This window comes from Epinephelus lanceolatus, chromosome 10 (genome assembly GCF_041903045.1).
Source record: "Epinephelus lanceolatus isolate andai-2023 chromosome 10, ASM4190304v1, whole genome shotgun sequence".
NCBI classification, from domain to species: Eukaryota; Metazoa; Chordata; class Actinopteri; order Perciformes; family Serranidae; genus Epinephelus; species Epinephelus lanceolatus.
Genome location: NC_135743.1, coordinates 37,949,841 through 37,964,184, shown reverse-complemented (window position 1 = coordinate 37,964,184; position 14,344 = coordinate 37,949,841). Strand labels below are relative to the sequence as shown.

At 40.2% G+C, this 14,344-nt stretch overlaps 1 protein-coding gene across 3 annotated transcripts in view; it reads left to right on the top strand.

Moving 5' to 3' along the window:
* Positions 1 to 2,096, top strand: part of cdk14 (cyclin dependent kinase 14) — a 289,130-nt gene extending 287,034 nt beyond the window's left edge. For all 3 annotated transcript variants that reach the window (XM_078171996.1, XM_033640450.2, XM_033640449.2), the window contains one exon: positions 75 to 2,096. The gene's annotated coding sequence lies outside the window, so the exon portion shown is untranslated. The remainder of the gene's footprint in view (positions 1 to 74) is intronic.
* The last annotated feature ends 12,248 nt before the right edge of the window (positions 2,097 to 14,344 follow it).

Below are 14,344 nucleotides of genomic sequence, written 5' to 3'. Positions count from 1 at the left end.
TGTGAGATGTGATGTTCAGTGTTTGACTGTGTCACTGACAGAGTGTGTGTTCTGTCTCTTTGTGTGTGTTTCAGGTGGCTGTTGTAAAAAAAAAAAAAACAGATGAAGACAAAGATGCTGAGATGGAGGATCCATACGAATGGAAGAGCCCCAGTTCTCTTTATTTATTACCTTCACAATGTGTGTGTGTGTGTGTGTGTGTGTGTGTGTGTGTGTGTGTGTGTGTGCGTGCACGTGCGTGTGCGTGTGTGTGCGCCGTGTGTGCACCGCGTGCATGAGAAAGGGAGTAAGCATTCAGTACAGATATGAATGCATGTGTGCATTATGAACGGTACCTAAGATTTCAGGCTATCATTTGCAAATCAAATTTTGTTTACTTTTTATAAGGTTCCAATAACTCATATATCATTGTCACAGTATAAACAAAAGGACTTTACTATTGGTACATATTGTGTTTTGTGTTTGTAACTAGCCTCCTATTTAAGAATGTATATTTGTATGTATGATATACTCATCTAGAAACTATATAATGGACAATTTTAATATTGCTTCATCTTCTCACCACTATACTGCTCACGCCAAGACGCATAACTCAACAGACGCACACAGGAGACATGCATACAAGCAAAAATACATCTATAAAACAAAAACAATGCAGTCTGTTCAAAGAAAAAAAAAAGTCCTAAATAGTACGTTTTCAATTTCTTTCTTAACTGGTTCACCTTTAATTTGGGGAACCACATACAATAATAACTATAATGGAGGGCTTTTTAGGTGGTGTAACACAACCTCTGGCAGCCATTTTGGAGGTCCTTGGTTCTTTGGTAGTTGAGAAAAGCTCATGTTATTTTAAATGTACAACTCTCTTGTTTAAAGGTTGAACTTACAATTTAATGACTGGTACATGTGTCTGATTTCGTATTAACATAATAGTAGCTTGTTAGCTGACTAACTGTGGTTTTTGTCAGGCAACTGTCACCGTTTTGGTACCAAAAAATATGATTTAAACACTAAAGCCTACATCTAGTTGGTAGTAAATAGGGATTAGTAGTTGTGTATGAACGTATTGATCTTTGTCAGATATTTCGCTTTCTCTCCTTACTTGCCAGTGGGTGGGTTAAGGTCGCACATTTGAACATTTTCAACAAAATGCATTTTTCACAGTCTTATTTTTGTAGTTTTGACCATCGTTCTCATCAATTCTGAGAATATTTCACTCACAAGTAGCATAAATTTAGGAACTGCACTGTAAAAGCTTTTGAATAAGAAACATTAACATGTTTCTCCCAGGCCCCCGAAAGTTCGATTGGCTTTAAGGCCAATTATCGTAGTGGCCAAGCAGTGGAATTACAAACACGGGGTCCATCACATGATGCCATAGGGCCCCAAAAAAACCTTTTCCCATAGACTTACATTGTGACAGAGATGACTGTAAATCAGCTGATAACTTTTTTTGAGCGTCACAATCCTCATTTCACTATTGGGACTTTATCCATGCAGTCCAATAATATTTCAGAAGTCTAGAAGAGCCACACGATTTTATCCCCATTCAAATTAGCAGAGGGCTAAATCGAAAGTTAGCCTCTCGGACGGCAGAAGTTAGCTGCTGGGCTTACAAAAGTCTGTAGTACGCTTGCTTTATTGGCCCAATGTTGCAGAGGATCTGGGTAACTCTGTACCCAGTAAGTTGAACTTTTATGGTTTCATGCACCAGCTGTATCCAGTTCTCTTTATACATCCATGGTATTTTCACAGAAACATGATTCCAGCTCTAGCCGTGCTGCCATTTTCTCCCAGTGGCCAACCTAGGTACTAAAACAAAACATATTCCCTGTGGTCTAAAGACACCAATGTGCATGTACAGTGGACCACACACTGCGTAAATAAACAATTCAACACATAGGTTGGGCGTGCAACCTTCACTGAAAGGAGCCTGTGCCATCTTGGAGTCTGGTACCCAGTTCTTACAGTACATCCATTGGGTAACAACACTCACATTGTCTTGTTTTCCCTTCAAAAAAATGTTGTTGTTTTAAAATATTTTAAATGGAATGGATAATTATAGTTAACTTTTCAATATTTGTAATGCGACAAAATATTACCATAATCCATGACAATGGTGGCCAAAACTGCAAAAGTAAGACCTTGATTTTATGAAAGTGCTACTAGTTAGGATTTCCTTTTAATTTTTCCAGTGGACCTCCACGATAGAACCAGACCTGGCTTACATAAGCTTTGTGTTGCAACTGAAAAGCCTCTCTAAAGTAGATGATCTCTGCTGGAGATGTTGAAGGTGCACACATAAGACAACAGGGACAGCACTAACCAATGTGCGTAGGAATATAGACGCAATACCATAGTTGACAACAGCTGTAAGTGCGTGTGTCTAATAGAGAGCTGTGTGCGCTAGTGTGTGTGAGTGTATTAAACATGGGCAATAGCTAAGCATTGGGGCTTCCATCCATGCATATGAGCTAATGTACAAAAGGTAAAATACCAAGGCAATAGGATGTGTGGCCTATTGTATGATCCAGCCCATGACAATCCTCCCTTTCACTTTATCTGATACCAACAAAAGATCTGCAATATTTTATTAGATACAGATGTCAATAATAACAACTTTTTGTTACTGATCTGGCGCTTTTCTTTTAAATTAAACCAGCGTGGGGATGAATGTGTTCCAGCGTGTGGGAGTGTGTGTGCAGTATGTGTACTGTAGGTGGTGATTAACTTTGATCAGTCCCTTCACCACCAACATGTGCTCTCAGGTGGAGACTTCCCCTATATGTGTGCCCCTCAACATCCTACACATCCTAAATGTTTTGAAACGTTTTTTTGACACCATGACGAAGGTCACCTGTATAATGTAGTATCATCTGCAAAGATGTTTATACTGTTTTATGGTCTTTCTTTTAATGTTTTGTGTGAAAATATCTGAATATTACAGCTTAGACGTATGGTGATAATTGTGAAGTACTATCAATACAATGGCTTCCTATTGATCAATCAGTTTGAAATCGACTGAGACAATAATATTGGCCCTGCACTGTTGATTAGCCGAAGAGATGAGGCTGCTAATGTGGCGTTGTGGAGAATTGGAAACTGTGGATACTATGTCGCTCCATGGCTTGTCAAACACACTCACACACACACTCACACTCACATTTATAATATAGATGTCTTGCCTGCTAGGATAACCTTCCCACACCCATCTAGTCCTATCAGCACCAGTACAGTATAAACCTGCAGCCCCTCCATGCCTCCCTCCAGCTGGTATTTGCTTTGCAGTCTGTCGCATTCAAGGATAGGTTTGTATTTTTTCATGTCTATCGTAATACAACACTTCCATAATGTTGTCACCCCATTCTCCAAGTAGGTACCAAAATGCATTCCAAAATTCAGCTGTAGCCAAAATGGAGCTTCAGCAGTCTGAGTCGGCCCAATCGAGTGGTTATCTTCGTCGTGTGTCAGTTTCATAACAGATCATTTTCTCAAAAGCCGGTGGACCAGAGCCTAAATGACAAGAAATGTTTGACCAACTTTTCCCAGGTGGCTGGGATGTGATGCCCATGTTATGTTGCTTTAGATGTAGCCTGGCAGCTATCTGTTGACAATGTTAGCAAACAACTGTCAACTTTATAAGAACACCACCATTTTCAGCAATCCAGCCTATCCTAAACAGTCACTGGCAGTATATCTAAGATAGACAGTCAAACACACACACATACACACAGACGTGAAGAAACACAGGAAATGGAAGCTTTTCTGAAAACTGTAGTGATGCATGAATGTTTCAGAATTGGTGTCTAAATATCACTGACACAGCATAAGATGGTTATTTTTTAACGTGCGTCAATATCAGACAAAACAAATACTGACTTGGTGTTCAAAGGCCTTAAACCATGTCACAAAGCAATATTTCCATCATGTTTTTCACATATTTGACTTAGCACCATCGACTCTTTAGCTTAGTGGGCCAAACTCCTAATATTTGCGTAACAGTAGTGAATGGAAACACGCATTATTTTGAATTTTGTTGTGCTGATTCTCTGCAAATGTGGTTAAAATTTGCACCATTTCCACGGAAACTTCATCTCCAACTGCTGAAGATAAGTTTTGGCTGAACTTTGGGATGAATTTTTGCACAAAACAAGGACTGCAGATTTTTTCTTTCTATCTTTTAGCCACTTGAGTTAAGATAGACTTGAAAATATCTTGACCTATCCTTTAAAAGAGGAAAAGCAATAAAGAGAAGGAATCGGAGTCTTATAGTACTTTGGCATTTTACCATGACTGCGTTCCTGTCCAGCTTCTTCAACCATAGAGGAGATAGTGGCTCTGAGGCAAAATAAATGATTATGGGCTAGATTCTCCCCAATAGCGTTTTGAAAATGCACTTTAAAGAAAAATCAGTTTGCCCTACATTCCAGCCTGTATAGTCACTTTTATGCACTTGCTTTTCCCTTAATGATAAATATATAAATAGAAATATATATAGACCCTTGCTTTGCCTGACGCAGAGCAAACCAGCCCTTCTTACAAATGTAAATATTGTCCCTGGTTTTGAACCTTTACCACAGATTGAGGAGAGCTCATAGGAATACTGTACTTGAAGTTATCTTGCGGCTTTTCAGTGTCATCCCCAGGCTGTGATTGTGTGGCAGAAAAAAAGGGGAGGAGAGGGGGTGGGTAATGCCAGTAAAGCGGCGTGACAGAAGAGGGTTAATACCATCGAGCTGTGCTAAGATTGCCCAGCCTCATGTGGCTTTAAGGGATTGCAGGCAGTATTAGAAGCTGAATAATTATTTTTGGCATGTTTCTCCTTGTGCACACTTGCGGTGTGGCACACTTCGCTTTGTTTGCCCCTCAACACTCTTACTTTTGTGGAGTTTTGGCAGCCTGCAGTCTTGTACAAAAACTTATATTTTTGAGTCCTGTGTGGGCAGAGTTCCTGAAGGCACTCTGTTCAAACTTGAATGTTCTTCATATATTTCAAATAAAGTCCAGTGAAGGAAAGACTTGGTGGAATTGCACATTTAGCACTGTGACAGGAACGGTGAGAAATAATATCAATATAAATGTCAGATGATAGAAGGTGAAACACCTTCTATGAAGTGAAATAGTGATGCTTCCACTATGTTTGTATACAGGGTTGCAAAGGTCCCCTTAATGCTATCAAAGAGAGATCATATATGAATAAACATGTATGATGACTATAAATATAAGGCATCTATTTTTGGCATTGTTTATCATGTGGACAGAAGTGGTATCGGTAGGAAAAACATAGGTTGAATCCAACACACATCCTTGTTGTGCTGAACAATAAATCTGTGTTTGCAACTTTTTACAACAAAGCTTCTCTCGCGTTTTATTTTTCTTTTTTGTATGCTGCACTGAAAATACGTCATTTTCACAAGTGGTTTGGAAAACAGAAGTGTCGTCACTTCATCAAGTGAAACAATATAGTATACAGTAGAATAGCTGTTGCATTATTTGTTACGACCTGTATGTAATGTTATTATGGAAGATGTAATGTCCTTCTGTAAATGTTGTTTAATGTTGTTTTACCTGAAATAAAATTTATTAATGCTTCAGATGTGTCTGTTGAGCTCTGACTTTGGTTCTTTACTATACCAAATGCCTGTGGCTATGGTCCAACATCTAATGTTGACTTTTGCGTTTCCACATTTCTGATATATCATTTTCATGGAGACAAGAGAAGGCCAGGGGTCCTGCCTTGATCACCAGCTGCCCAAGGACAGACAGGGTGTGTTCTTTAAATTTCCTGGCCTTTTGGAGCATATTTTGGCCCAATATTTTGAACCATATTTTTTTGGTTTTGCTTTTTTACGGGGTAATACAGTGTAGGTCTTTCAAATCAACTCATAAATTAGTCATTTACAACGTAGCCACGTTACATCACCCATTGGTTTGTGGGTTCCCATTTTAAAGCCTCAGGTTTGGCATTTTGGCAGGCACCATTTGGATATTAGAGCCAGATTTGACCATATTTGGACAAAGGGTTGAGCTAACCCCAACGCTAGTGGCTAGCTTAGTTGACGCAGTGCATTTACAGCTGTGGTTTACCTCTGGTAATACGTATCCATCCATCCATTTTCAACCGCTTATCCAAAGCCGGGTCATGGAGGCAGCAGGCTGAGCGAAGTGTTTCAGACACCCCTCTCCCAAACAACATTCTCCAGCTCCTCCTGGGGGATCCCGAGGCGTCCCCAGGGCAGACAAGATATGTAATCCCTCCAGCAGTTTCTGGGTTTACCCTGGGGCCTCCTACCAGTTGGACATGCCCAGAACACCTCTAACGGGAGGCGCCCAGGAGGCATCCTGATCAGATGCTCGCACCACCTCAACAGATCCCTTTCGATGTGAAGGAAGCAGTGGCTCTACTCCGAGCTCCCTCTGGATGTCAGAGCTCCTCACCCTAGCTCAGCTCAGCCACCTTTCAGAGGAATCTCAAATCAGCCGCATTTATCTGCAACCTCATCCTTTCAGTCATTACCCATAGCTCATGACCATAGGTAAGGGTGGGATATTAATGGACCAATAAAGCTTTGCCCTCTGACTCAGCTCTCTCTTCACCACGACACCCAAGATAGTTAAACTCCCTTGTTTGGGGCAGTAACTCATAATGCCAATGTTAATTTTTGCTAGCCAAAAACAGGCTTAAAACCATTAAAACAAAGTTCAACAGAAAATCAGAATATGTGACACCTTAGAAGGTCTTTTAGTATAACCAAACTCTAAGACTGTTTAGTTACAGTGAACTTTCATGAACTGAAAACACAAGTAAATGGTTGAGTTACAGGCCTATAAAAATTCAACCCCCGTACAGTTGTCATAAACGGGGATATAAGCTAAGGAGGCCATTTGTACCAGGCTGTAAACATGTTTATTTCTGCTGTAAAGCAGGGCATTTTAATATGGGGGTCTATGGGGATTGACTCACTTCTGGAGTCAGTCTCAAGTGGCCTTTCAAGGAACTGCAGCTTTTGGCATATCCAAGTTGGCTTAATTTTTCAGCCTTGGAGGTTGCCCCTTGATTATAGCCCAGGCAAGTTAATTTTCATGGTGTAGCGATACAAGCTTGAAAATTGGTGGGGAGCTGATGTGAAACTGAAACTTCTGAGTTCTGTTCCAAAAGTGAGAAAACTGAATTCAAGTTAAAACCATTGAATGATAAATTCTTGATCTTGGTAATCCAGATATAAATAGTGTCACAGTACAGGTAGTACTGGTTAAATGTTCTGTTGTCCCACCTAGGGAAAATCATTAATGCTAAGCCTTATCGTTGTACTGTAGTTGCCAACCAAAAAAAAGATGCAGGCCTGCTTCCCACAGTTGCTCCACTAGTTCCTCGCAGGGATGGGCCAGCCCATCCCAGACCTCTTCTTGTTTTAACAAAGCATGCCCTGAGCTCGGCTCTGGTTTCAGTTCATTTAGGTCAACAAATGTTTGTATTTCTAATCTCTGTCCTCCTGGTTTCTCCCTAATATTACGTAAGACCTGCCTCCTTGAGGTTGGCAACCAATCAAAACACAAATGACAACCGGTGACTGTGACAGATCTGCTTGTTTATTTAATATTTTTGCCTTTACCATCCTTCAACAAACCCAAACCCTTTGCAGGTCCATGTCATGATGGACTTACAGTACTTATCAGGGTCTGGCATAAACACGGCATCCACATCCTAAATCGTAATTACAAGGGGGTCCCTTTTCTCTCAAGTTCCAAAATAATATCACTGAAGAGCCTAGAACCCGAACAAACAGGGATGCCTGACATCAGATAAAATGAGCTGTTTACAGCAATTAACACAAATATAACAGTTTTTACTTGTGTACTTTTTAGCATATACTTCGCTTCATTTCAAGTCACTTTTGTTAGAATAAAATTAAAAGTCACATGGAAAAGTCCTGACAAACTGTGTGTGAGAGGAACAGTAAAATTAGTTTCAGGGCTGGGAGGACTGCAGAACAGCAGTTGCACCTGGTCAGGACGGACAGTAAGGGAACAGTACAAAAAATACACAACATTGCAAAGAAATTAAGGATCATGTCATTGTGGGTTATAATAAGGGTTAACATTACTGTACGTCGGCATTGTTTAAAAAAAGTTTCATCAACCTTAATTAACCACTCGGCAAGCAGGCAAGTGACCCAAATCAAACCTAGCCATGATGCTACATCGCTAAGAGGTGCATTATTGGTCTAGCTAAAGACAAATGGTGAATGCTAAAATAATCATGGTGGATAATCCAGCGGTGATCTCTGGCTTCTCTGTCTCAGACCTTTCTGCTGTTTGTGACAATAATCCCCGGTGTGCCTACAGAGCCTTATGCAGCTGAAAACAATATGAATTAACTGAGGAGCATAGTGGGACAGAGAGGTTTAGGGGACTGGTTAGATCATGATTTACGAATGTTTAGAGCAGAGAAGTTGAACTTAGAGGACTCTGCATTGCACAAGACTCTTTGAATGAGAACTCACTCTCCAGATAACAGCACCAACAATGAAGCATTGTGTGTACATTATGTGGCATAACTGAATTTATACTGATTATATCTATAGACCCTTTAAGGGTCGACGTCACAATGACATCATTTTATTAGCTGGAGGCAAAACACGACTCACCACCACAGGGCTGTAGGCTACATAGGAGTTTTAAAATCTCATCGCGTTGTGTTATTGGGTGCCAGAATAGAAGGAGTCATGGCTCAAAACTTAAATTTTATTGCATACCAGCCGCCGCTGCCCATCAACAAAAACAAAGACAACTATGGTTAATTGCGATAAGACGAAAGGACTGGATGGAGGTGATAATCAAAAATGCTCGTATGTGCAGCACACACTGTGTATTAAGGGTTATCATGTCCACCTAATCAGAAATTGGGGAGGTATTAAGAGGAATATTGGATTTCTCTGTAACGCTAACTTTTTAGCACATTAGCTAACGTTAGCTTTGATAGTAAAATAAGACGGAGGAAACCGTTCAAGTGTCATCCTCCTTTGTAAAATTGGCATAATAATCAAATACAAAGCCAGCCATCCCACCTTCAGCAATCCTGTCTAATCAACCATCCACTGAGTGAGAGCATATGGGTCGGCCAGTCTGGTCCTGTTGGTCTGTGTTTACTTATTCAAGTAACACTCATGGTCCCAGAGAATGAGTGACCTGACATGCTGCATTTGAAAATTCAGTCTCACGCTCTGCATGAAAGTGAGTCAAAGAAATGCAGCATTATGTTCCTACATGAATTATTATTATTATTACTTATTATATAATATATAATTATATATATATTATATAATTATTACTCACTCTGCTCAGTGCTCAGCTGCTCTATCTCCCCAGACAGAGTGCCCACAGTGTGCTTTGCCACTCTGAGAGTGCGGTGTTCTGGATAACCCAATACACAGGCTGTTAAGTGCCGTCAATAGAAATGGAATTTACTGTTGATTTCGGCATCACAGTGGTGTACTATAATTAGTTAGTGGTTTAGTGAGGTATGCTGGGCATTAAGCCAGAGTTTTCAATCTCAGGTGGCTCTCTTTTCACCTGGCTATAGCAACATAGTAATTTAGGCCTAACCTATTCAGGGCCAGGTTGTGTTCAGAGTTTTGGATTGATCTTGTTGCAATAGTAATGCCACCAAACAAAGCCATCCTATTACAGTAAGACAAACTACTTGCATTGCATTGCATTGCATTTTTTGATATGGGAACTTACACTCGCTTCAGGCTACACCTGAAGCGAGTGAAGACTGAAGCGGCTGCTCGTTAACACACATGGATAATCAGCCAATCACGTGGCAGCAACTCAATGCATTTAGGCATGTAGACATGATCAATACGACCTGCTGAAGTTCAAACTGAGCATCAGAATGGAGAGGAAAGGTGATTTAAGTGACTTTGAACATGGCATGGTTGTTGGTGCCAGACGGGCTGGTCTGAGTATTTCACAAACTGCTGATCTACTTTTTATGCACAACCATCTCTAGGGTTTATAGAGGATGGTCTGAAAAAGAAAAAATACCCAGTGAGCGGCAGTTCCCTGGGCGGAAAAGCTTTGTTGATGCCAGAGGTCAGAGGAGAATGGCCAGACTGGTTCAAGATGATAGAAAGGCAACAGTTACTCCAATAACTACTCGTTACAAGCAAGGTTTTCAGAAGACCATTTCTGAATCAACATGTTGAACCTTGAAGCAGATGGACTACAGCAGCAGCAGACCACACAGGGTGCCACTCCTGTCAGATTAGAACACTAAAAACTGAAGCTACAATTTGCACAGCTTCACCAAAATTGGACAATAAAAGACTGGAAACACATTCATCAATCATGGATCCATCCTGCCTTGTGTCAGCGGTTCAGGCTGGTGGTGGTGGTGGTGGTGTAATGGTGTGGGGGATATTTTCTTGGCACACTTTGGGCCCCTTAGTACCAACTGAGCATTGTTTAAATGTCACAGCCTACCTGACTATTGTTACTGACTGTGTCCATCCCTTTATGACCACAGTGTACCCATCTTCTGATGGCTACTTCCACCAGGATAACGCACCATGTCACAAAGCTCAAATCATCTCAAACCGGTTTCTTAAACATGACAAAGAGGTCACTGTACTCCAATGACCTCCACAATCACCAGATCTCAATCCAATAGAGCACCTGTGGGATGTGATGGAACTGGAGATTCGCATCATGGATGTGCAGCCGAAAAATCTGCAGCAACTGCGTGATGCTATCATGTCAGTATGGACCAAAATCTCTGTGGGATGTTTCCAGCACCTTGTTGAATTTAAGCCACCAAGAATTAAGGCAAAATGGTGACTCTAAAAGAGGCCATCTATAAAATCTCAGATAGCATTTACACAACGATAGTTCACTATATTTTTTAATAAAAATGCATATGCTGTTTGCATATGAAATGCAATATAATCCCTTCAAACCATAATGTTACCACTTGTGTTTTTATACGTGGTCCTGATTTGCTAAGGTCCATTTTACACTGCCTGTACTGCAGCTAATACAGTAGAGCATTCACTGATTTAACCTTTTTAAATCTCGAGGGATCATTGAGGGCATAATTTTCAATGATGTTGAGAGTACATTTAAAACAGAATAAATACACACAACATATTGAGAAAACAAACAACAAGACAACAGCAAAAAACGGTTACAAAGCGCGACATTCAAAAGTGGAGTAGTGCGGAATCGTGGTTTTAAATTGAACTATAGATACAATTAGGTTATGTTTTAATTTGGTATCTATCGCAGAATTTATTCAATGAATAAAATCAGTCTTAATTTGGTCAGATATTTATGTCATTTCCTTGATCCTTAATTATGCTGAGTGGGTAGGCTATTGATCAGAAGATTGGTGGTGCAATCTCCTCCAGTCTGCATGTCGAAGTATCCTTAGGCAAGAATCCAAGCCCCAAATTGCTCTTGATGGCTGTGTCATCAGTGTGTGAGTGGGTGATGAGCAGGTGGCACCTGGTATGGTAGCCAGTGTGCTAAAAGTGGCCAGAAGACTAGAAAGGCGCTACACAAATGCAAGTCCATATGGGACAGTGTCAGACCAAACTGCCGTTCTTGAGTATAATATTTAAATCTGCTGTATCAAGCTTTAAGTTCAGGATCAGTAGAATGTGTGATTGTCATGTTAAAAATAAACTGAGATTTGAGAACATTGAAAGTGCATTGAGTGGTAAAATAATATATTGACTTATTAACTTCCATGTTTAGTCATTTCTGCCAGCATTCCTCTCTTGCCTTATTTGCAGCAACAGTGTTGCTTTCTGCTATAATTTTTTTTTATATCTAATCTTCAAAGGTGGAAGTAGGCGGCACGCGATTGGTCCATTTTGTGCGGTACAGGAGTCAAATGATGCCAAACGCCCCCTTTTAATGTGAATGCGCACAGAGCCTGGGGACGAACGCCTGGGTTAACAAAGACAGTTAATAACCACCATCCACATTACCTCTGACTGGGGCTTTGGGGTTTGTTGAGCCAGCTAAGGCAAAGAAAACCTGGCTCTGGCGAACTTGTTTCGCAGTACAGCCCTCAGGGCTCATGTTGCTAATATTGTTCCACTACTGTATATGTTGATGTTTAATGCAATTTATTTTGTAGCCTACAGATATATTTTTGACAGTAGTATCATATATCATCATAACTCCCTGTGTGCGCACAGAGCAGAAATGTATCATGCATACTTGGTTCCAGTGGAGTAGATTCCAATTGATGTCAAGGATTAACCGTGAGGAGATGAGCCATTTCAGTTTTAAGAGGTTGATTAAAACAGTATGGGAATGAATGCAGTCACTGATTTTTTTGCCATTCAGGGTCAACGAAAACAAGCTGTGAACACAACGCTGACATACAGTATTATCACCTTTAAAGCTGATATAGAAAATGTGTGAGAAAACAGTTCACTTATTTACACATCCAGCAGACACACAGAAGCATATATTTTTTGTAGTTGAGTTTCTGGCCATTTGATAAATGTAAGTCCAATATTCACAAATCATGTAATTTAACTACTAAATTCTCTACTACTGAAATACGCTGAAACAACGCTGATGACAGTGCTGAAGCAAACAGGAGAAGTATGGGCCATTATATAAAAACAATGAGCAGAAAGACAATAGAGACAATTGGGTAATAATTCTCTGCAGGTTTGTCACCATGGGGACCCTTTGCCTGTAAATATAGTTAGTTGATCTATTGTTGATATCAAAAAAATGATTTAAAAAATTGATTTTAAGTGTCAGTCACATCTAGTGCCGGCAGCACGGCATGGTTTGTGGCTTATTAAGTTCCTGAAGTCAGTTATCCATCAGTGGTGTTGGAAAATGAGCTAAAAATGTGGTTAAAGTTTTCGTGGTACTATCCCGGCTAGAAAAGCACCTTTCACAGTAATTGTTTTTTATTTCTGCAAATTATTTGGCAGGCTAATAATGAGCCAGTTTCTGCTGCCATGTGGTGCGACTTACAACGTGTTTCTGTACTTGGTTGGTGTGTTTTCTAATCGGGACATTTTTCCTAAATAATGTGCATGTGACGCATTGGTGGAGATGTTTTCTTAATTTCCTTGTGTTTTGTCTATTTGTATGTGTTTTTTTAACTGGCAGTGTGTCGATCTCTCATGGCCACCACAGTATATTCATCTCTTATCAGTTCCACATGTTGCCAAAACTTCACCAGCCACAGCCCTCTATGGAACCCGAAAGCAACCGTGGTTGCAGCTTAACACTTTTTTAATCCGTTAATCTTGAGATCACAAGTTAAATATCTTGTAACCTCAGGATGACTTTTCTTCTGACTATACGTTTTCTTGTAATCCAACAGTCAGGTAGTTTTCTCTTCATGACAGAATATACATCTGATTTCATTATTTGATTATCACAACAGAGCAACTTTTATTATCCTGAGATCATGAAATAATGAACTTGTGATGTCAAGATAACAGATAAAATAGCCGAGCCGGGCTTCTGTAGTGGCGCTGTGAGAGAGAAAAAAAATCTTGGCAACCTTTGAAAGGGATGACAGTGGATTATATGCACACTGCTGCCTGCATTTGATGTACATTAAACTTTAACATTGTCGGTTTATTTTCTAGTTATTCTTTCTATTTAAAACAACAGTAAGTTCTATTTTGATCATTCTGTCCTATTACTCTCAGCTTCTGTACATTTCAGCTTATCTTTAGAAATCTTTATATCTTAATAGCAATTACTGTCACTTCACACAGTGGCCCCTTCTTTACATCTTACACCCCTCCTTGTGGCACACCTGTTTTGTGACTGCATCTTCCACAACTGTGATGCTTTTGTGGGGACAAAATCTGTCCACAGACAGACAGACAGTCATACAAACATCTGGTAAAATACTGATAACAGCTTCTGTGGTAGTTAACACTACAGCAGGTGTCGCCAGGACCACATTTTGCCATGATGACACACACAGACTCACAAGGTGAAGACAATCTCAGCTGTAGGGATGTTGCATCTGGTAAAAAGGATTTGTAATAGCCAACCATCCATCAATATGGAGAGAGGTCCTATCTTTAAATAATATAAGTCATAAGTGGAGCATATTGCTGTTTGTTTTTAACAGAACAGAAACTAAGGTTGGATCAAATACCAATCACAACAACAGAGCAACAAGATAACACACAGAAAAACAGATGAAGGGGCAGCTGTGGCTCAGGGGGTAGAGCGGGTCGTCCACTAATAGGAGGGTCAGCAGTTCAATCCCCAGCTCCTCCAGTCTGCATGTCGAAGTATCCTTAAGCAAAATACTGAATTCCATATTGCTCCTGATGGC